Source organism: Oreochromis niloticus, linkage group LG9 (assembly GCF_001858045.2).
Source record: "Oreochromis niloticus isolate F11D_XX linkage group LG9, O_niloticus_UMD_NMBU, whole genome shotgun sequence".
Classification (NCBI taxonomy): Eukaryota; Metazoa; Chordata; class Actinopteri; order Cichliformes; family Cichlidae; genus Oreochromis; species Oreochromis niloticus.
The window spans coordinates 20,096,675-20,120,615 of NC_031974.2; the positions used below are offsets into that span (position 1 = coordinate 20,096,675).

Consider the following 23,941-nt stretch of genomic DNA (forward strand, 5'->3'; position numbering starts at 1 on the left):
CGTATGCTCAGTCAGTAACAACCTAATCCAAACGTTTAAGCACTTAAAGATAAAGACAGCAGTTCAAATATCAGGTGAAGCCAAACAACAGCAAGTCAAAAATGATCACTGAGTTAATTTTATAGGGTATGAAGCAGATGCATATGCATTCATTTAATTTAATTTACAGCTTTTAGTTAACTGCCTTAAATTTGGTACAGTAATAATGCCCTTAGTATGCTATTGATATATCATTAGAGCAATAGAATAATAAAGAAACACTTAAATCGCGTAGGCCTGTGATGGACTGGCCTCTTGCCCTTTGGCCGCTGGGTTAGCTTCAAGCCGGACTAATGGGTGGATGAAAGGATGAGTGTCTGAGATGCTGTACTTAAGAAACACTTAGCATATGTATGCATATTTAATAATATTTAGTTATATAGTCTTCTATATGTTACTTGCATTAGTTTTTTTATTATTCAAAAATTTTAAAAAGTATAATTACCAAATACATTTCAAATTCCAAAGCGCAAGCATATATACATAACGGTAAAGGTTTAGTTTAAATTCTTTACATATATAAAAGTACTGTAAGTGCAACTGTTTCTGGAAAACATGTCGCACCACCTGTGATGATTTTTAACAACATGGGTATAATTTGTGTTTAACTAAAGCACTAAAGTGACATCGCATGCACTTGATCAATGAAAGATACTACTATCATACTAAATTTCTAGTCTCTTTGTTAAAATGAAGGCTAATGAAGACTTTTTATTTTGGGGGTTGTAAAGTAATGCTCTAAACATCCAACACTTGGATTTGCATTTATTGGCAGATTTGCAGTTTGCATTATGAGTCATGATCGCCCATCAATATTTCAGCACTATCTGCACTGATCTGAATACTCCATTACCTCTACCATACAAGTCATTGATATTTCATGTCTTGTGGTCTGTGGTCCTGATAAAACATCATATTACAGTCCAAGACGGTGTCACCTCATTTCCTTCTAATCTGGCGAATTAGATAACGACCCCACTGCATGTCCTCCTCCCTGTCATTACCAGCCAACTGCGGTAAATAAGTGTCATCGGTTTCTCTAATTGATTTGCTTATTTAGTTTGCAGATGGTTTCCAGGAAGTGCACTAATAGGCACTGGTAAACACGTTTTCCAAACAATCCGGAAACAAGCGGGAGATATATTTAATTTTAACAAGGAGATCCTTGCATGAGTGCACATTGTTCACATTTAAACAGAATAGACTAGCATTACCCTCACAAATTGTGTTTACTTCAGAGGGTGAATTTTTAACACCATCCTAAAAAATAATGAGTAGATCTGAGAACTGAAATCAGTGGCACAGTAAATAACAAGTGGATTAAAAAGTGGTTCTGTACATTGCAGTATTAATTGTTACATAAATAATTAACTCTAATGGACGAAGAACATAATGAAGTGTGCAGGCTTGTGGGATAGCTGACATTATCCATATCCGCTGCTAATAAAACCAGAGATCAAATATATATAGTCATATATTTAATCAATTGAAACAGCACTCTACATACTTTCTACAGTGTAAAATATTCCATATCTAATCGTCATTAAATGTTAAATTCGTCCCCACACAAACTCAAAACCTTAAAGACAACATTAAAGATATTACTTACTGTAACTGTGTGATGCTGCTACTGAGCTGAGCAATCTGGACGTTCTCCTCACTACTGCCTGTGAAAGGGCTTTAAATAGTGTGGTGAGCTGGCTATTTCCCTGCCTATCTCCCAGTCTAATGCAGGCAAAATGCTGCCCCTTGTGACCGAATGACTCTCGTGCTGTTTTTCACAGAGAAGAAAACAAGCCCATGGTGTAACGTGATAGGATATTTTAACTGGCAGCATTACATTAAACAGCAAACATGATACTTCACTCTCCTTCACAATAGGGTTTAATTAATGTGTCTAGATGTGAGTTGCTGATGTGTTTACGTATTTTGCCGTCTCTCTCGTCTTTTCCCACAAAAATGATGACGAACTGAAGAAACCAAAGCTCGTGCTCATCTTTAAAACGGGGTTGAAAGTATGTAGGATTCTGCCTATTACTAGCATCTGAAAGTCAAGGCTCCCCTCAGATGAAACTTGACCACCCAACTCCACATGACCTACCGTATACCATTTATCAAATCAGTGATTGTAATGGAAACAATAGCCTTTTATGTTTGTTTTTTTTGGTGAAAGTCTTGTGCTTCTGCTCTGAAGTGACTCAGCAAGTGACTAAAGATGACCTTAAAGACCTCCTTGTTGAGGATTACTGAGTATTCCCTAGTGAATCTTTATCAGGCAGGATTATCAGATAAGGTGTATCATTAACTAAGGATTATACCAGCATTTCTATTCCACATTAATCAAGGGACTGAGTGTAGAGTTGTTCAGATCAATATGAAATGTGTATTAAAGTTTTGCTTGATGTTCCAATTATGGAATTAAACTGGATATCATGTAAAAGAAATCCTTTAACAACATCAAAAGAAACTGGCAAGCCATTCTTTTAAAAACTAATAGAGTAAAAGGAAACTTAAAGACAATTTTAGCCATTTCTTAAGCTCCAAGGATTGCAATCTTCGCCTGCTGAGTGCTTGGATTACGACTTCCAAAAATATCCCAAAATAATACCTATTAAACAAATTACAAGGGAAACAAAGAGAGATTCATTTCACTAGTGCATGAATCATAATGACTTTTTAGATCATATTACTTATCGTCTACTTCCACCGTTTCTCTTCTATCATATAAAAATGTCAGCGTCCGGAAACAACAACAGTTGTATAGCACGGTTGAGGCTTCCTGACTTTTCCTCTAATGCCACCTTGTGGCATTTTTAAGTGAAGTGTCTCAACCACTAATGGATGGACTGCCATGCAACTTGGTGCAGATATTTATGAACTAATAACTGGTGTTGTTAGATTAAAATTTCAGTCTGTCTAAGACAGAATCAGTGGAGAACATGCAGTTTAAAACTGGCAGCCAGAAAACTTTTATGGCCCAATCGATGGTGACAGTTTTGTCCTAGTGAGCAAATATTAAAAACGCAAGCTATAGTTATGAAAGATCTGTTAAATGTAGTTAGAGTTACCTCTTGAAACATCACCTGCTTTCTGTGTATTTAGAAGCATGTTAATATATGGATATCTGTATTATTATTGTAGCTGAAAACACCCCTTTTCCTGAGTCGGTTCATGACATGCCAAACTGATGGTATTTCACTCCTTCACTGCTGCACTTCTCGCATGGATGGATTAATAGGCCCAGATGCAGTGTAAGCCACTCAGACTTGCAGGTAATTTACCCCCAGTCACTGCTCGTGCTGCTACAATAAAAAGAAATCTAAAATGCTTAAAAAAGTATTTTCCCCATGACAGGACATGTCCAGCCACGGAAAAGGTCAACTACTACTCTTTCTGCATGAATTTTTAATCCGTGGAAGTCTATATTTGTAAAAACTTTGAGAGAAGTCGGCGGGCTGAGCAGGAACCAGAGGACAGAATCAGTGGAGAACGTGCAGTGGGGTGCACAACGCACAAGGAAAACTGGCAGCCAGAAAACCTTTATGGCCAGATTAGTGACGATTTTGTGAGCAAATATTAACAACTAAGAAGATGAGCTATGATTAAAAAAGAACTGTTTCTTTAGAAGCATTTTAATATATGGATATCTCTATTACTTTAGCTGAAAACAGCTGAACAGAAATGCCTAGATGTTTGAAATCTGTCTTTAAGAATGTACAAAAACTTTATGAAACAACCAAATATTTATTGCAAACATCATTAAACTCTGAAAATGAGCTGTAATTCAAAACCTGACACAGCTTTGATTTATAGGCACCATTTTGTGATTTATGGAACAATTTAATGACAAAACATTTTTATTAGTTAATTAAAGATCCTTAAGGTCTGTTTTGCTGCACACCAACAAATAACAAACCGGTGTATTAAATGTCAGAAGGTATATTTTAACCACATCCTCCTCCTATAAGCCTCCCAGAGCAAAACTAATATTTGCCCGGTTATTGTTCTTGCGAGGTTATCTTTGAAGTGTGTCGTTGTCCAAGGGAAAAGCCACACATGCAGCAGATGTGGAGTCACAAAGCATGTATTATCTCTCCAGCTGAGATTGATGACTTTCTAGGCTCACGTTGTATGCAGTATGTACAGTAAACACTATTGCGCAGCAATACGTCCGTGTTTGTCTTGGAAATTTGCGGCGGGTGCAAGCGCACAACAACGATAGAATAGGAAGACCAAGTGATGAGGATGTGTGCGTTTTGACTAAGTTTGCTTTAGGGACAGAATTCACGAGTGTCCCTGTATGTGTGATGGTTATTTAATGACAAACTGATTTGAATAGTATTTAGATGACAGGCAGGTGTATTTAGAGCGCAGCGACTTCTAAATGATGAAGCTGGGCTGTGTGCATCATATGACTTCAGGACAGGTGATGAATCACACACTGGGCTCTGGTGCTCGGAGGGCACCTGTGGGCAGAATTGCTTTAGGTCATGCCAAGGGTGGAAAAATCGCCATTAAAAAAACCAAAAATTCATTTCATACATGCTTCCTCGTGCACAGTTATTTGCTATCACTATATTATTAACACACTGAGAAGTTTATTAGCAATTTTGCACATCTGCATGGTTTTGTTAACTGTGATGCATGTACAGGAGGTGTTTAAATTGCCACGGTTGCAGAATGAAAACCTCTTAGTTTACAAAGTGTAAAAAGGGAATGTTAACGTGGCTGAGAGCAGCAATATGCTGAGTGCATTAGTGCAGAGCTGTCCATCAGAAGTTTGCAATGTTATTTGCGTGCGTCTTTATATGTGTGTGCACATATGGGGCCCTGGTAACGTGTGCGACTGTGTTGGTGTTTCCATCACTTATAAATGAGGTTACTTCTTAAGTGTGGCGGTGACCTCGGGCAGCAGACCTACGGCTGCCAGTCTGACTCCTGCTGAAAACCTACTGAGCGTGTCTGGTTTTTCATGTGCCACCAGTGAGTGATCTGCAGTGAAAACAAATAGTCATTTCCCCATCCATTAAATCAACAACACAAACAAAGCATTTTGTGATGTTTCCAGTGATTTTCCTCTCTGAGAATGACTGGCTTGTCAGCCATTGTAAACGACTCTGAAATGAGGATGCAAATTTCAATAAAAATATGTTTGCACAGGAAATCTCTTTAGTCATACTGGGGATTAGATTCTTTCTAAGCATATAATTAAGAGCTCAAAGGATGCTTTTCAGGCTTAACTGAGATATGAAATTATGCCACGGAGACATATTGTTATACAGTCCGCTTTTGGAAGGAAGAAATGTATGGTGCTTGCATTGTCAGTGTTTGTGGCAATAAGGTGGAATACAACAGTGTTACGAAGGTTTTGGTGATGAGTATCGTTGAAGCTGTGGGGAAAACAGGTCTCTGTTGTAATTGAGACATTGAGTCTTAATGGGACTACCAGTATAAATAACGGTTAAATTTATAAAAAGAAGCTGTTTTAGAGCTTAAAGTTAAAGACCTTAAGTTAAAATACTAGTGTAGTCATTTTCAGTCTACACTGGGATATCTAGTTTGTAGTGTTAGTGAACTGTAGTACATTCAGTTGACTTGTGACAAGTCCTCAGTTGTTTTGTCATCTTTTTCTGCATCAGTGACGATAGGTTCAACGCTGGAAAACTCTCTGTTATATTACCCTATATATTTTATTTCAATTTCTTTAGTTGAGTATATGAAAAATACCAAAAATAACACAGTTTGGCAATAGCATTTTATCCCAACAAGGTGATTCCCAAAGAGCTATTAGTCAATAACTTGGCCTATCTCATTATGGTGTTGGTCCTTAAAATATCTGAGGAGATTGGACAAGTGGTGGCCACAAGAAAAGGCGAATAGTCTAAAAAAAAACTACATAAAGCAGATGAAAAGTATCTAATATAAAGAAACAGGAACACAGTCCAGCAAAGACCTGACACAGGAACTGAGAGATGAAGGTGGCCCTTCAGTTGATCCATCTACTGTTCACTGAAACCTCATCATAGATGGTCTCTGTGGAAGTGTGGCCATCAAGAAGGCAAACAGGGAGAAAATGCTGAGGAATGCCAAATCACCCAAGAAATGGACTGAAAATCAGTGGCAACAGTCTTATGGAGTACTGGATGCAAATTTGCATCAAGATTTATGTTGGAGGTCAGGAGAGAGGTACCATAGTGAGTGTCTGCAGCCACCACAACCATGCAAATCTATCTGGAAAGTGTCTCACCAACAGCAGCGTCATTTTTCAGCACATTATTAGTCATGGATTGGCCACCCCAGAGCCCCAATCCAACACTATTGAAGCAGTGGGAGATTATTCAAATTTTAAGCAGTTTTAACAATAAGTGCTTTTAATAGGAGTATTGTTTGGGGATTTTGCAGCATTTTATAGTTTGCCTCTGCTCTGTCAGCAATTCAAAAACACGTTAAAGTTATAGTGAATGAGAATCTGAGCTACTGAATCCTTTACAGCAGGCAACATGTAACTGCTGCAGTTCCTGTAATATACTTTGCCCCTCTCTTACTTCTATTGTCTTTCTTTTCTTTCACACCAAACCCCAGCTGCTCTGAGACGAGCTGAGGTGAGCTCAACTGCACTGTCTTGAGACTGCCGTGAGCCTTATGAGTGCTGGAACCCCCTTGAGGTCTAAATCCTTGATCCTGGTGCTCGTGATTATCTGTGTTGATTCGCACCAGTCAAATTGGAAAAACAATCATGAGCTACACAGACTGCCGCTGTTGCTTGTCAAAAAAAGTATCATTTTTATTCCATCCCAGCTACACCATCTGTTCAGTTTGTAAGGCCGTGCCCTCACACACTTGGAGTAGAGTATTGTGTTTGGCGGCAGTCCCTTTTTGTTTCATTTTCATTTTTTTTGTTCAATTTCTTTTTTTTTTTTAAATTATTTGTATTACAGACGTACAGTTGATGACATTCTTTCCACATATCAGCTGTGATTAAATACATTTATGCAAGAGATTATAGTAAAAAATAGTCTCTCACCAAACAGACAGATCCACAACAAGACCAGATTAGGACTGAAGAAGAGAAGAATGTGTATTGCAGCTGTTTCTCTGCTGCATCCCGTGACGTACCCCGAGGACCACTTCTCCTGAGTCGACCTTTAATCCTCTTTAACAGTATTCTTCCATCTGTCATTGCTGTGTCCTGTGCACGTTGTTAACACTATAGTCACACTTGAGTGACTGACCTGAAGAATCATTGCACCAGCACAGGCAGCGACTGGAAACATTAGCTTCAATAACCAAATGATACTCATGAAACTATATGCATCAAAAAACAGACAAAGAAAATATGAACAATCTGAGAATGTAGTTGCAACCATCATATAGTCTAGTAAAGTCACACTACATAGATTCAGCAACTATTTTATTAAGTATGCCTGTACAGCTCCTTGTTAAGGCAAATACCTGTTGTATGTCAGGAACTCAAAGCATTTAGACATGTAGGCATGGTGTAGTTCAGTGTTTCCCATCCTTTTGGAGCCACGGCACACAACTTCTCCCTGCGCACCAGGCATAGCAGAATTGGTTTGGTTTGTCCCCAGTATACCTTTCTTGCTTTCTTCTGACCTCTACTCAAGCTAGGGCCTTCATCTGGGTCTGAATTTTCTCCAGGACCCAGATTGACTACTTTTTCTTTTCAAATATTTACCTATTGCTGTTACACGATGCATGACTATTATGTAATTTCTTCTTTGTCTTCTTCTGTTTTACTGGCAGTTGGCAACCCATTTAATTAGAGCAGGTAGTTGTACTGCCCTCTAGTGGAAGAGAATGTAATTACTCTGCCTGTTACTAACGCTGGTCGCTTAGAGTACTAATGAGGTGGAACCAGATAATCTTCCACGGCACGCCTGATCATTTCTCAGTGTTTGGGAAAGACTGGTGTAGTTGACCTGCTGAAGTTTAAACTGAGCATCAGAATTGGGAAGAAAGGTGGTGCCAGATTTGCTGGTCTGAGTATTTCAGAATTTACTGGGATTTTCCCCACACAATCATCTCTGGGGTTTACAGAGAATGATCTGAAAAGAGGGAGAATATCCAGTGAGTGGTAGATCGCTGGGTGAAAACACCTTGTTGATGTCAGAGGTCAGAGGAGAATGGTCAGACTGCTTGTTACAATCAAGGTATGCAGAAGAGCATCTCTGAATGCACAACCCATCAGACCTTGACGCAAATGGGCTACGGCAGCAGAAGACCACACAGGCTTAGTATAACGTAAGCAGAAGATCACATGTAGTTTAGTCTTCAGTTTCTTTCTAGGCTTGACTTCAGTGGTTTTCCTGCTGTTTATGCTGGGGTAGTGTAGTTTTGGGTGTGTTTCTGCCTCATTTCATTCACTGCAGGGGTGACACACTCCTAACCTCAATGTTTGACTTTGTTTGTCAACTCTCGATTTAATCCACTGAATAATACATAATGCCTGGCTTCAGATTCTCCTCCCATTGCTGTCATCTCATCTTCCACAATGGTTTGCTTTTCTCTTTTTTTGGCTTATGGCCATTGCTCATTAAACTATCAACTAAACTTATTTATAGGGTGTATAACCTACAAATGAGATGCTTCTACTTTTTTAGAGTCAGCAACATTCAAGGATCAAACTGTAGAATTATTCTAGATGAAAAATGTTTTTTGGGTGAGTATGTCTGTGAAGGTTCTCAGTCATCCAGGTCATCATGACCTGGATGACTGAGTGAGTATAGCTGAGCTGAAAGTGAGTATAGCTGAGCTGAAAATGTTAAGATTTTCACTGGGAGTGACCAGAATAGCCAGGATCAGAAATCAGTGCATCAGCAGGACAGCTAAGGTTGAGTGGTTTGGAGACGAAGTTAGAGAGGCAAGGTAGAAAAAGTTTGGACATGTGCAGAGGAGGGATGGTGGAAATATTAGACAAAGGATGTTGACAAGGAAGCTGCCAGGCAGGAGGAGAAGATGACGACTACAGAGAATATTCATGGATGTAGTGAAGGAGGACATGCAGAGGGTTGGTGTGACAGAAGAGGATGCTAGGGACAGGAGGAGATGGAGGCAGATGATTCTCTGTTGTGACCCCTGAGGGGAGCAAGAAGAAGAAAAAGAAGAAGAAAAGTTGCACATGTATTGTACATGTCTATCTAGCTTTTCTCAGTGATACTGTGTAAATTTCAAATAAATCCTTCAGATTAAATTTTTGCATCTGAACACTTCATACACATACATAGGCCTACATTTTTGTAGTACTCTTAAACCTCAGTATTCTCCAAAACCAATAAGGTTTTATTAAAAGTACAAAGTGTCTGTCTTAAAATGGTAGTAAAAGGGTTTTTATTCACTGATTACAGAGTTGAAATGAAGGACTGACTTGACATATGTGAAAAAGGTTTCGATTCTTTACTATTTTTTGCACACTTGAGTATGTGTTATGAGAAATACCTTTACTGTTTTGAGGCAAGCATTAAGGGAGGTGAAAATTACACTCCTGATATGAGGAAATAGACCAAAATGCCTGAGAAAACTGCAAATGAAAGGGTATCATGTATCCATTGTCCATAAATTAGAAACAGCAGTTTGATATAAGTCATAAAATGTATTTTTTTCATTAACCGTTGCTAGGGCTTTGAAAACACTTTGTACAGGGGCAGAACATACTATATACTTCCACCCCTTCAGCATATAATGATCAGATTTTCAGTATAAAAATGGCCGTTATAACATCTTCCGATTTGTGCCAGAGTTCATATAACCACAGAGATGTAGGCTGACAAGCGTTTAAAGCTCAGTGATGTCATTCTTGCAAACTACAAATGCTGGTTGTGAATCGGTAAGCTGATCATGACTCACTGTTGAGCCTTACCTACTTGACATATGCAAAGCTTGTTAACCCTGACACCAAAGGGGGTCATGCTTAAGTAACTTTAGCTGTGATCCTAGCTGGCCATTGGGGCAATGTGCCACTGGTAACAAAAGGGGATTACTCTAATTGCATTGTGTAATTAGTTAACATTTGCTTCTGCAAAACTGCATAAAATTAGAAGAGAAAAATACTCTTTAAGCATTTTTTTTTTCAAGTTTTGAGTACAAGTGTGAGTCTGAATTGTTTTGGTTGGAAGGACAGCGAGAAACAGACACGAGAGTCAGCGCACCGCTCCAGGATGCCCTTATTTTCTTGCCCTTATTTCGTGACTACGGATGTGTGAGCTGAAAGACTGGCAGGCATTGTGGGTAATGAACTGCATCCACACCACTGCAACTATTATTTTTGAAGGTCAGTGCACGGGTCAAGGCGGCTACACCCGCAAAATTGTGGTAATGAGTGTTTGGCTTCACTATCTCACTTTACTGAACTGCTCTCAGCGATGAAATGGTTTGCACAGACCCGCTTGGCATTTCACACTGCAGGATAACAAGGGCCCCACACAGACAGCTTTAACTGACTGTAATAAACCAAATAAATAATCATGCATCAGAGTTAACTGCGGGCTTGATTTACACGGCTTTCCATTATTTCTATCAGATAGATTTGGGAATGGAAGCAGTAGCATCGCTCATGTGACATATCCACATCAGTGCAGGAGTCAGACTAGCTGACACAATGAGCTGCAACAGTGAGCTAATGAGCATGACACCACCTTGTGGAGACAACACAGATTAATGATTGGAACACATATGCTGAGAGACAAACTGAAGGAAGTGTTTCTGTAGTTCAAACACGCCCTTCATAAATATTATGTGGTGCTTAAACAGGCAGCCTGTGCCATTTTTTTAATTGGAAAGGAAATGCTTATCTGACAAATGTGCAAATATGGCTGAAGTGCAGCACCGTCCACAAGAGCGCCGCACCTGTGGCTGTTGTTTTTTTATATTTTTTCCAGAACTGCTGTATGAAGGACATTACCTTTGAAATGTGTTCCACTTTGCTGTTTAGGAGGCAACACCAAATCAAACATAGCTCGATTTTTTTCTCCACCACCAAAATCCAATCACGACTGATGAATTTGGAATTGATGGCAAATCTTTAGGCCCAGGCACTTACTCGAGTGATGTGGCTCCCTGAAAAATGAGAAATAGGCGGAAGAAGCGGCGGAAGGAGAGACAGCAAGGTGGAGACGGCTCAAAGAGAGAGAGAGAGGGACGAGTGGGGATACAGTGGTAGATTTATGACTTCTTGTTTAGAGCATACTGCTGAAACAGACTCATAAATGTTTTTGATGGTCCACAAATAAATTATTCCCAGCATGTCGGCTCAGCACACAATAAATAATTCTAAAAAAAAAAAAAAAAAAAAAAATTTAATCATTCTCTAACCTTCCGATTTATTTTGGAGAAATTTATACGAGGCCATATATACTGTAAAATACATACAGCCAAGGCAGGCTCTTAAAATATGCTTCGTCTTACCTCATGTATCACCTTTAGATGTGTAAGATTTTTAATGAAGTTGTACATTAAAGTAAAAATGTTGTGCCAGCATTATTGTGAGAAAGCCCCAATGTGGAAATTATAAAAAAGAGTTCTGTTACATTGAACGTAAAATTCTACCGACTGCCTCCTTTGTGCAGTAATGTAAGAGTATTTGCTGGGAACCGTTTTCACCCTTTAACCACCTCCTCTCTCACAGCAAACAGCTTCCCACATACACAGGTCAAGAGGCTTACTGTAAAGGTGCCCTTTGTATAACTCGATACTCATTATAACACACCGTTCGCTGAGGGGTTTTTTTTGGGGGGGGGGGTGCACGAATGCATGCATGTGTACAAAAGCAGACAGAACTTGATGCAAGTGCGCGCGCCTGCTCTCATAAGATGCATTCCTGTGTAGGAAGATGTGAAATGTGTTGGTGGGGGTGCCTGCTATTGACCAGTGTGTGGGACTAGATTTAAAGTGTGTGTTTGTGGGTGAACTCATGTGAGTTGGCGGAGGTTTCCCTGGAGAAGGAGGGCAACAGAGCCGACCTTGCAGTTAAAAAAAAAAAAAAAAGGCAGATAATTTATTCATTGCACAAATTTCCCTCTATCTACTATTAGGTGTTCGGCTTTTATCTCAGCCGGTTTTAAATAGTCTCTTCCTGCATCCTGCAGATTATTGATTCCTCCAAACACTCTATCTTTGGTTTAGGACACACAAGATTGAGATCAGAATTTACAACCTTATCAGTGTGCTTTCAGCGACTTCTCATTCATAGTTCGGAAACAGTTTTGTACCTCTTCCGGTCCGTGCTTACCGATCTCGCCTCATTGTGTATTTTTAAACCCTGAAGCTTAACCCCATTGTAAAAATGTCTCTTATCGGACAGAGTCCAGCTGGCAATGTCAAACAGATGGCTTTATACCCTCTAGGGTTTCTATTCAGAATAAATTAGTTCAATAAAATACCGGGAGGGCTTTTAGAGAACAGACAATTAAACACCTTGCATAGAACGCAGTCCAGCTGTATTTCAAATGACTGAAAGCTTATACTGATGAATGCAGTCATTAAAAAAGACAGGACTCAATACCGTTTCAATGGACAGTAAACACCTAGCCAAGCTTGCGGCAGAATGGGCTGGGAAAAAAAAAATTGTGTTGTGTACCTAAGGTGAAGCTGTCATACAGTGTGTGTTACTTAACAGCAAGAGAAGCGCGATGATGTTTAATGTTGATTTGAATTAATCATCCCATGACTCGCTGAAAGCCTTCAATTAGAGCTCGATTAATGCACGCGGGAAAAATGTGCCAACGATATGCTTAACAACAGAGTGGCTGCCATATATAAACATTTAAATCCACCAAAGTAATGGAACCCATCTATTGTCACAGCATGAGGGATGATGGCTTTTAAATTGGTTTGCTAAAATCAAACAGCTACAGTTTTAATTCCACAGGATGTGGGAGGATTAGATTTTTTTTTAAAAGAATTAAATGTTAATGACTTTTATAATTATTAAAGAAAAAAGATATTTCTGGATGAGCTATCAAACTGATCACCTGCTCCTCTAAAGTGACTTTTGGCTCATATTAAATATCTGAACGTGCTGCCAGTTGGAGGTCCCATTTCAAGAACCCCATCCAAATATCTGTATTTCATGTACCGTTGGGTGGTCCAGCTGTCTCAGGCTACAGCACTCCCACTAACTAGGGTTTACAATGAAACATTCATTGAATCCTACTCAACATAATTAAACTGTTTTAACTTAATTACACCTGCAGCAGTCACGGTAATCAAAAGGCTAGAGTTCGGATAGCACACTAACCTCTGCTCTGTAACTTACACCTCGGGGATAACATTACCGTCTCTGCCAAAGGCCTGTCTGCCGTTTCCTTTGAGGGCTTTATTCCTTTTCTCTCTTTCTCCCTTAAGGGCTTTCTGCCACGGGAGCTCCCAGAGGCAGGTCTCTATCATATCAATGTCCTCCAAAAAACAGAAACTGTATTCTTAGAACAATGACCCAACTCCCTTGTGAAAGAAAGCTTGTGCCTGATCCCTTCACAGGAAGGTTAATGTGGGTGCAATGATCCAAGGACCGCCAACTGTCCTCAGGGGTCCTTCTTTATGATGACAGCAATAGCTCATTTTGATACTTCTCATTATGACTCCACGTTTGGACAAGGGCTTGGACCTGTGTGCTAGGTAAAGGGCACGTTGAGTTGCTCGGGATTGCTAAGCCCTCTGCATGATGGATGAGGGGAAGGGGAGTCTTAGTATTGAGCTTTCCTTGTCAGTGGGGATTTGAAGTGTGGGACATGTGTCAGATTTATAAATATACATTTTTTAAAAATCAGTCATAACACTGTTTCCCAAAATCAGTGCCTAAGCTTAATAGATTTATGTATACTTAGTAGAAATTAGATATCTACTTGAAATTTATTTTGAGAAATGGGTACTCCATTTCTCCACTCTTCACTCCAATCTCTTCACAGAGGAGATAAATATCTAGACTCCTTTCAGAAAAAAGAAAATCTATACACCCGGGTCTTCCCCTGGCTCAGTTTGAAGGGTTGGTAGTTCCTAATGTAACTGATACAGACAGGACAGGGTATGTGAGAATGTGTGGGTAAGACAGAAAACACTCAGAGTATAGCCTGCCTTAGAATTACAGAGGCAGGAAAAACCTTATTGACTTCTCCTGATGGCTAAGTATATTGAAATACCAGGCAATAAAGAACTGCGTGTGCATGTGTGTGTGCGTGTACGACACAACATGCAACACACAAGCAGACCAACCTGAAAAAAACCACAACAAATGCTTATGTCAGCCTTTTAAGAAGTGCATTGGCATTATGAGCTGCACTCTGCGTTCTGTATATAGACATGAGTCCAGATTTTTATTAGACCCACAGTGTCGTCTTTAGATCCGAATGAGCTACTGCAGTCTTTGTAGAACAACTGCCACCTTTAAAGGCAATTGGATGATATACTGCATTGCGTTCTCTAAGAAATAAAATCTTTCTAGCAAAAGTTCCTTTTCGGGTTGTCTCGTAACTTCACTTTCTGCAACGGCCCCATTCTGAATCACAACAGTGGCCTTCCAAACTAATGGACAGTGAAAATGCTTACACACAGTGTTCTGGTGAAATGAACCTGAGAGTCTCACTGTGTTTGTATAGTACTTGTGTCTTGCTGTATAGTCAGAGGAAGAAAGGGGGACAGAAATGGATGCATAGAGAGGGGAGGCACTGTTGCATTTTTCAGTTGAAATCAGAGAGATTACCTTAACTGTGGACATTTACACAATATAGATAGGTTGTGTGAAAGTAAAGAAGAGAAACCAGAGCTCTGTCTGGGTTAAAGCACTACGCAAGAGCAAACCTGCTGGTCAGCACTTCTGTTCACCATATTTTCTGACCAGTGCACAGTTTATCTACAAGTAGAGTATTGGAAAAGTGCCTGGCCCCTAATTTGCAGTGGGTAATTTGAATAAACCAATTATTTTTTTTTTTTGTTATCACCATTATGAAACCCTCATAATGTCATTGCATGTTATATTTTAATACTTCACATTCACAAACAAATGGTTAAATTGCCACAACCTGAAAAAGTATGAACCTGTTCCTGTTCCCACTGCGGGAACTAGCAGCCTGTTGTAGAGCAGCCAGCACCTTTGTGCATGTTTCCTACTACTTATATGGCTCCTGGGGGACTCATTCAGGGCTGTTCAGGGGGGAGAAAAACATTATTTTTATGCAGTAGGTGTTATGGTCTTGTTTGTCTGTTTCCTGTTTTATTTTAAAATAATCTTTTTATTTTATATCTTAAGTACAGATCCCTTAAATAGCTGAGCAACACATTCAAATCCTCACTTCCAGGGCAGTTTCTGAGTTGGTTGAAGTTTCTCCTATTTCTGAGTCTTACCCGGGTCTTTAGTCCTGGTCCAGGGTCTTCCCAATCCCACATTAGCCAGCATTCCTCCTGCTCCTCAGTTAGATGGCATTCATCACACTTCCTAGACTGACTCTGATTCTGCCTTCTTTTTTTCTTTCGGAGTCCGAGCCAGTCGATATCTTCTCTGTTCTTGAGTCTCAGTTGTCCAGTCTTTTCCCAAGTCAGTAGACATTGCTTCAGTTGCTGAGCTGGCCGATACCACGTCTGTTCCTAAGTTGGCCTATGACCTTAACAGCCCAAAATCAACCAGTGACCTCCAGTCAGCTTTAGAGTTGGAAGGATGCCCTCTGCATAGTTGTCCTTGGCTACTGACCTCCATCTATCATCTGTCTTTGCTGTCTAATAGCTGTCTACTATTTAGATCTCAGCCTTCTGCATGTCCCTGCATGGTGCCCTGAACTCCAGCGTCTGTCACTAAGCACACACTGCTGCTCAATCCCCAGAAGATCCTTACTTTTGCTGCTGTTCCCTTGCTTGACCTCCAAAAGGGCTCCACCTTTCAAAGTTAGCCTCCTGAATGACTCTGCCTGCATAAATACAGTCCTCTTAGCCGCCCTGACTTCCTACTAAGTCTCCTGAGGAATGTCTTGAAGGTGCATACCTTTATAGGTGCACTTATTTAAAGCTGTCAAAAAATTACTTTACCTTGTGAGTCTACTTCTTTAAATATTTTATACCCACAAGTTCCTGCAGTGGAAAGGCTGCTAAGCAGTTTAACTGATGCTTGCTCCCCAGCTTCAAATGTTCCACTCTTCTGTATACGACACTTCTCTGGGTCGCTGACTGTGTGACAAGTGCCAGGAATCACCTACTATCAAGGACAGAAAACAAGACGTAGACTAGCAACGATTTCAACAGACTGGCTTAAATGAAAGACACTTTCTCAGAGCATGTCCATCAAAAGCACTCTAGGAGTTTGCATTATCTTTAAAGTTCAAAATGTGCAGCGCTGAATAACAATCATATCATCTCTGGATGCTGACGGTCTAGTAATGTGTGATTATTTACAACAACTGCTCGGCTTTTATTGATTTGACAAATTACTTAATACCTATATTCAAGGTCATTACTCACCCCTACTCACGCACACAGAGTCCTGTTGGAAGTGGCGCTGAAGTGAGGGGAGATTGAATGTCAATCCAATGCCATCTTCATTAGTTAAACCCAGAAACAGCTCAGCGCTGAGTTCCCTCCTCAACGTGACCGCAGATGCACGTCAACAGGTAAACCGCAGGAAACAAGATCACCCAGTTTGACCTACACACATGTGTGTGCCTGCACACATCGACATAGAGCATGTGTGGACATTTATAGTTAGCTTATTATAGTCTGTATGTATTTATCAACTTTTTAAAGCAGGAAACGCAAACAAATGCACAGCACGTACTGATAAAACATCATATTAATGAACCAAAAGTTAATACACAAATAGGGAATGCATGAGCTGCTGTGCAATAATATGTTGTGGCAGTTGCTCCTTTACCTGGTAGTCTATTAGGAGGATACTCCAGGGTCTTTTAGGCTTGTTTTAGCCATAAAGGACATGATTCTCCCTCAAAAAGACAATTTTATTGGCCTTGCAACACATTAGCGGTTAACTACAGTATCAATAATACAATGGGCTATAACACCTCAGTCCAGTATGAGTGCTGGTGCTGTAGCAAACTCTCCTTTTTCTATACTTTTTAATGTTAGAAATATTTAACTAACATTGCTTTTTCACTGTGACTTTGGACTTTCTCACTTTGCTTTCTCTCCTATGTGCTCATTTGTAAGCCGAGGAAAAGATTTGCCCATCACGGTATCCCTCCCAGGATTGGGAAAGTTTTGGTTTCCTGTCCAAATGATTAATCTTTCACATTATTTTGCAGAAAGAGTCATAACACCACAACACTACCTGTGGACCTAATTACACCACTGACAACTGTATCAATGCAACTCCCTGACTAGGGCAGTGCAAGCACGGGAGCCTCTGTCTTCGATCAGTATAAATTATAAAGAAATCATCTAAATGGATTAGCACAGCCCAGCATCAATATGAAATGCTGCTGCCGCTGATGATGATATAAAAGTTTGCTTTGTGTTTGTTTTGCTAAGTCTGTTGCACAAAACCAGTCTTTTATCATTAGAAACAGTTCACCTCTGTCCAATGCAAATCAAATTTCTAACATCATTAGCATACCCATAAGTGTGTTTTTAACATACTAGAAGACATTATTAGAAAAATGTTAAGTCATAAGTATTTTTCTCAACATACAAAACATGAGCCTAATCTTTCTCCGAATGCATTTCTTCTTAGCTTATCAAAGCTGGTGATACTGAAAAAGTTTTATTAAACATTAGCATCATATTATTAGACCTTCGATAATGTTGTCCAGCCAAAGGCTATTTTTTATCCAATTTCTAACACTGCAAAGAGCAATTGCCATTCTGATCCACCCACTTAGGTGACACTGCTAAATTTGCTTTTCTGCTTCTTCAGACTCAGTATCCAGTTTCCAGTTTAAACTCCATTTGCTGAATTACTCCAATACAGCTTTTTACAGGGACTGTTGAAGATGAAGCAGTATGCTAGAGCTACAGGCAAGCCTCAGAGGGGTAGATGGGTCTCTCTGCCATTACACCAGCAAAACATTAGCTGGTGAGACGGATCAAACAACAGAAACTGTGGTGATCACAATGAAATTGGAGTAGATATAAATATAGAACCACAAGCACTTTCCCGAAATTACCGAAAAGCAGCAAAGGGAGAAAACATTGTAACCAAATGCATCTATAGACAGATTATGAGAGCTCTGAAAATGGAAAACTGAAGATGGCATGTGAGTACAGTGACAGAAGATTGGGATTATATCTCACAATGTAGCTCAATTTGGATTATAATCAAGGAGAGGAACTGGACCAAAGGACCAAAGGTTCAATGACATAGTGCCACTCGTTCAACTGAAACACGGCAGAGTGATATATGCTGCATTCCAATATCACTTTGAGAACAGTTTTTACAATCACACCAAACTCTATGATTTGTTTACAAGAGCTTTTAATGACTTAGAAGTTTTTTTCCAAGCTCTATAATTCATCATTACTCTTGAACTTGCTGTACCTTATTCCAGCAGTTTGAGCTGTGTAGCTGTGGATGATCAGTGAACAAATGACAGATCTGTCAAGTGAAAGGATCTGAGACGGTCTTCACCTACCCATTTTGTTCATACTGCAGATTTCACTGTGCATTGCAAACTGTATCCCTGAAACTTTGAACTGAGAGCTCAGCTCGTGTAAAGTTCTTCAGCTCACCATGTTCACCTGAAAGTTTAGTTATTCTGAACGAATCATTTGCAACTCAGCCATCTGGGTGGCATAATTCTTTTTATAAATCATTGCACATTGGCCACTTTATTAGGTACACCTTGCTAGTACCTGGTTTGACACCTTTTTGCCTTCAGAACTGCCTTACTCTGTTTTCCTCTGGAATTAATATATTTTTTGCGATTGTGATTCTGATTAATTGTTTGTGGCACAGATTTAACGAGAGGCTGGAAACGTTCCCCAGAGATTTAGGTTTATATTGATATGATAGCATCACACAGTTACTGCACAATGATTATGCAAATCTCTCATTTAACAATCCATCACAGTTCCACCACATGCCAAACATGTTCTATTGGATTGAGATCTGGTAACTGTAGAAGCCATTTGAGTACAGTGAATTCACTACCAAACTGCTTTCAATAAACCAGTTTGAGATGATCTGAGCTTTGAGCGTGTTATTCTCCTGTCAGTAGACATCAGAAGATGGCTTCAGTGTGGTCATAAACGGATAGGCATGGTGAGCAACTATGTGGTGTTCAACCGATGCTCAGTTGGTACTAACGGGCCCAAAGTGTGCTAAGAAAATATCCCCCGCACCATTACATCACCAGCAGCCTGAATCATTGTTAAAAGCCAGGATGGATGCATGTTTTCATGTTGTTTACACCAGATTCTGACCCTATAATCAAAATACCACAGTAGAAATCAATACTCATCAGACTAGACAGTGTTTTCACATTTTTTTAATGTCCAGTTTTCATGAGCTTGTGTGAACTGTAGCCTCAGTTTGCTGTTCTTAGATGACAGGAGTGGCACCCAGTGTGCTCTTTTGATGCTGTAGCCCATCTGCTTCTAGGCTCAACATATTGTGCATCTAGAGATGCTCTTCTGCATACCTTAGTTGAAACCATTGCTTGAGATACTGTTGCCTTCCCACCAGCTCACAGCAGTCTGACCATTCTCCTCTGTCCTCCGGCATCAACAAGACAAATATTTTCTCTTCTTCAGAGCATTCTCGAGTGATGGTTTCTTCAGGAAAATCCCAGTAGAATTCAGCAGTTTCAGAAATACTCAAACCAGATTCTCACACCAACAACCGTGCCATGTTCAAAGTCACTGAAATCCCCTTTCTTCCCCATTCCGATGCTCAGTTTGAACATGTCTTCACCATTTCTACGTGCCTAAACGTACTGAGTAGCTGCCATGATAAATATTTGCAGTGTACAGTACCAAATTAACTGGCTGGTGAGTGTCTTGCATTGCAAGTAAAAATAAAAACAGTTTTCCTAATGTTCTTTTTACATGATATTATAAAGACTGTGACAGAGAATTATTCTCCAGAGAAGTCGATAGTTAAACGACACACGGCGCTCGGGCGCAGACTGAACATGCTAAATTGTCCATCGGAGCCTAATGTCTCTGGCAGCCACACCACTTCATTGCGATTCATTCCAAGGTCTCTCCTCCCTGTCTTTCACTAAAACGTACAACACGCAGTGATCACTGCTTTCACACCTGCCCTGATTGTAAAAAAAAATGCTTACCCTTATAAGCCGTCTCTTGACAGTAGTAGCAGGTCAAATTGCCAGAGTGGGTGTTTTTGCAGCAATTATGCCAAGTACATTATATTCACATTATCATGCTGCCACAAGCACTTTGGGTTAAGGTGGGACACTGAGCATCTTGTCTGCTCTGCAAGGCAGTGTTATTCACACCGATGAATGCAGATGAGTGTGGTGCAAAGTCCTGAAATTTGGAGAAGCTGTGCTGCACCGGATGTGGCATTCTGTGTTGGGAAAACAGTGATGCTGAGCTGTAAGGGGGGAAAAAACAAGACTCTAGGATCTATGTGTCTATGTGGCAGCGTGTATCCTCTGCTGTGCTGTGCTGTGCTGGACACGCCGATTTTTTTTAAGAGCAATTGACAGGCAGTTGCTGCAGAGATACCAATAATAATATAGAAAGAAAACAACACCCAGTCAATTAGTGATCCATGCCCCTGGATGTATTATGCAAACATAACCAGCATCACAGAGGGGTGATCAATCATGTTTGTTTGTCCGCAGCTAACATCGGCTTCAGAGAGAAAGCTGAGACCAGAGCACCATGGACATACACTTTGATAAATGCATTTTTTTTTAGGGTATTGTTTCTTTATTTTGATTGATGGCAGTGAGGAGTGACAATAAACATAGGGAGATGGAGAGGGAGATGACATATTGCACAGGTCCTTGGTTGGATTTGAACCAGGACTTAGTAGTTGGTACATACTTAGACCGCTAACCCCTGAGGGCAAGCCTACATAGCACACATGCATTTTGTACAACCAAATACCAAAGCGTGTTCATTGTGTTGTGTGTATTTTTGACACATTAGGTGATGCTGGCAGCATCGGAGGTGAACAGGTGTGTTTTGTGGAATGAATGAAGACATGACATAGATTAATGATTCCAGTCTGCAGCTGACCGTTACACTGAAGGCCACTGCTGCCCACTGTGGGTGGGTGCTTGTGTGGACCTTGACATGACCAGTAGCTAAAAATAGCAAAAGAGAATAAACAGGCTGCTGCTATGGTGTGTTTCCTCCCTCTTATTGACAAACGCACACACACAAATAAAACGAAGCACGCACCAGACGCTGTCGCACCCACACGCACAAGCACATTTGAGCACACTGCACTGTGTCACGGCATGCTTACAAAGTCTCCGGGCTCACATTTTTGCAGCCTCACATCGAGCCATCCAAAAACCTTTCCAACTTTGAACTTTGCAGAATAATAAGTGACAAAAATGGAAAATTACATTACATCCGAGCTGTCAAAGCAAGGATCAGGAAGCAGTAAAAAAGAGAAAGCAGATAGATTTTTTTAACCTTATCCACCCATGTGGGTTTTTTCTATCGCAAGTATTCAAATCCGTGACAGCTTCCTATTAATAGAAAGGTGTTCCACACTGATTGAATGCTTATTATTGTAATTTAAGTGGATTTGACTTTTGCTCTCCCACTCCTGCAGAAGCTGACAGTAAATTACAGCATCCATATTTCCTCTCTTTCACCGTGCACACACTCGCAGCCTATTTAACATACATTTTCTTTTTTAAGATCAGCCCATGTGCTTCCTTCTTATGTGAAACACTCACACTTTCAGAACCCAGTACAGTAAAAGGAAGCTGAAAAATCATTGGTGTGGTGCTCCTCGGTGTATCTGTCTAATGAGTGTGTGACAAACGGGCGATGATGTGTCTCTCTTATGTGCTGACAGCGTCAGAGGCAGGAGCTGTGGGGTGCGAGTGTGTCCACGGTGGTGATGATGGAGTGGACACATTTTATGACAAACTGAAAAGGGAAAATACAGCAGGCAGTGACAGCTCATGGATGAGACAGCCGGTGCAGTCAGTCAACTTCTCTTTGGTCGGAGATTGATACGAATGTTACAGAGAGAGCAGGTAGGGGGGAAGGTTGCCAAGTAGTTTCTTTTGAATTCTTCCATGAGCCCGCTATCACTCTCAAACTGTGCGAGGAAATCTGACGACTACAGACACCCAAGGTTAATTGGCCAAACAAGTGATTCAATCATTCAGCGGTAACAAAGCAGCAATGCTGGTTATCTAAATATCCAAGCCTATCTGGCTCTGTGGCCCAAAGTGTTTCTTCAGCATGATGCTACAATTTGGGTTGCTATGGCAACAGCCCACACAAGCACAAATGCCCACATAGTACACAGGAATGAGAAGGGGAAAAAAAAGCAAACTGTCCAAAGAAAACAAACATTTTATAGTCTTTGTAACCTGTTGGAAAGTTGGTAATTATAGATATCAAGCTGGTAACTAGAATTATTCCACCCACATGGTGGGATGGATGCAGGCTGCCTTCAACTCCCTGGAGTACCCGCGCATGCAGGTGGTGTTAGCACAGGGCTGGAAGCATCTACAGCAAGTACACATTACTGCACGCAACACAAATTACTGCTGTAGAAGCTGCGGTGCACAATGTTGCCCTGTTGCGCTACCTCACGTGGGATAACTGATTGGCTGCCAGTTTTGCAATAATTAATGAAAGGGGACACAGTCGATTACTCTTAATCATTATTCTGTACCCTCATTAACAACCTGTGTCATCAGCAGTTTTCTTGTCAACAGCAGAATATTTTACATCTGTCACTTAGGGGTCATAGTCATGCTTCACTGCAGCAGACCTGAGGCCTGTCATATTAATATACCCCTGATAACAAGGGGTTAAATTAATACATCTTTAAATCATTACCTGATTAAGTGGTAAACACTTCTATTGGGGTGTAAAATAATAGATTCTTTGCATTTGTAGACTTGCACAAATCCTGCAATCCTCTTGCCATCTTTTAAAAAAAAAGTCCTAAAGCAAATGCAGCTTAGTCTATGCACTAGACCGCCAGATTGCTGAGGTCACATTCAAACAACTAATCGGGGTGATACGTGATTGCCATGAGTGTGCTGTGGGAATGTACAAAATCTGTGAAGAGCACCAAAACTATACTGACCTTCAAACATTGTGCCCACACAGTTAAGAAATAGTATAGGCTACATGCACACCAGGCTCTCTTTAGTCAGTGCAGCAGTATTGATCAATTGTCACTGGAAGGAAAGAACATGGCAGAGAAATTGATTACACATATGCAGCGTATAATCAAATTTCTGGAAAAGTGCTTAGCTAAGGGGGAAATGTTCAGCTGACACATGTGTAGACTATAAGAAAATATCACCGCAGCACTGGACAATATTCCTGTGCACTGAGAGAGCGAGAGATAGAGAAACGGGAGCAATCTGGTGTATAATGCCAAATACATGTGAGATTTTAGCTGTTTTCCTTACAATAGGTGGCGGCCATGCTAGTGTGTGAGTGACCGAAAGTAGTTTGGTAAAATTTAAAAACTGCTATTCTGAGAAATTTTGTTGGAGATTATTCACAGCAGCGTGTTGTGATAATCCAACTTCAAATCTCCACCGAAACAGGAAATATAGCGCAGTATTTACAGTCACACCTACGGCAAGGAGTGCACCTATCGTTTGCTACCAACACTTTACGCACAGCAACGATGGGCCAGTGGTGTATTATATACTATAGACATATTGTAAAGATTTTGCTTTTGATTTTCCGTGCGTGACTGCTCTTGTAGGATGATATGATCCAGGATTTCGCTCAGTAACTTTGAAAATCTCCGCTCTCCGTGATTAGA

The 23,941-nt window shown here is 40.3% G+C and overlaps 1 protein-coding gene across 2 annotated transcripts in view; it reads right to left on the reverse strand.

The window, feature by feature from the left end:
• The window catches only part of trpa1b (transient receptor potential cation channel, subfamily A, member 1b), a 42,366-nt gene extending 18,975 nt beyond the window's left edge, over nt 1-23,391 (reverse strand). Inside the window, exon 1 of one of the 2 annotated variants that reach the window (XM_025910456.1) lies at nt 23,246-23,391. The gene's annotated coding sequence lies outside the window, so the exon portion shown is untranslated. Of the gene's footprint in view, nt 1-1,648; nt 1,764-23,245 lie in introns of those variants that run through there. The other variant, XM_003443466.4, reaches the window with a different exon arrangement.
• Nucleotides 23,392-23,941: the final 550 nt, after the last annotated feature.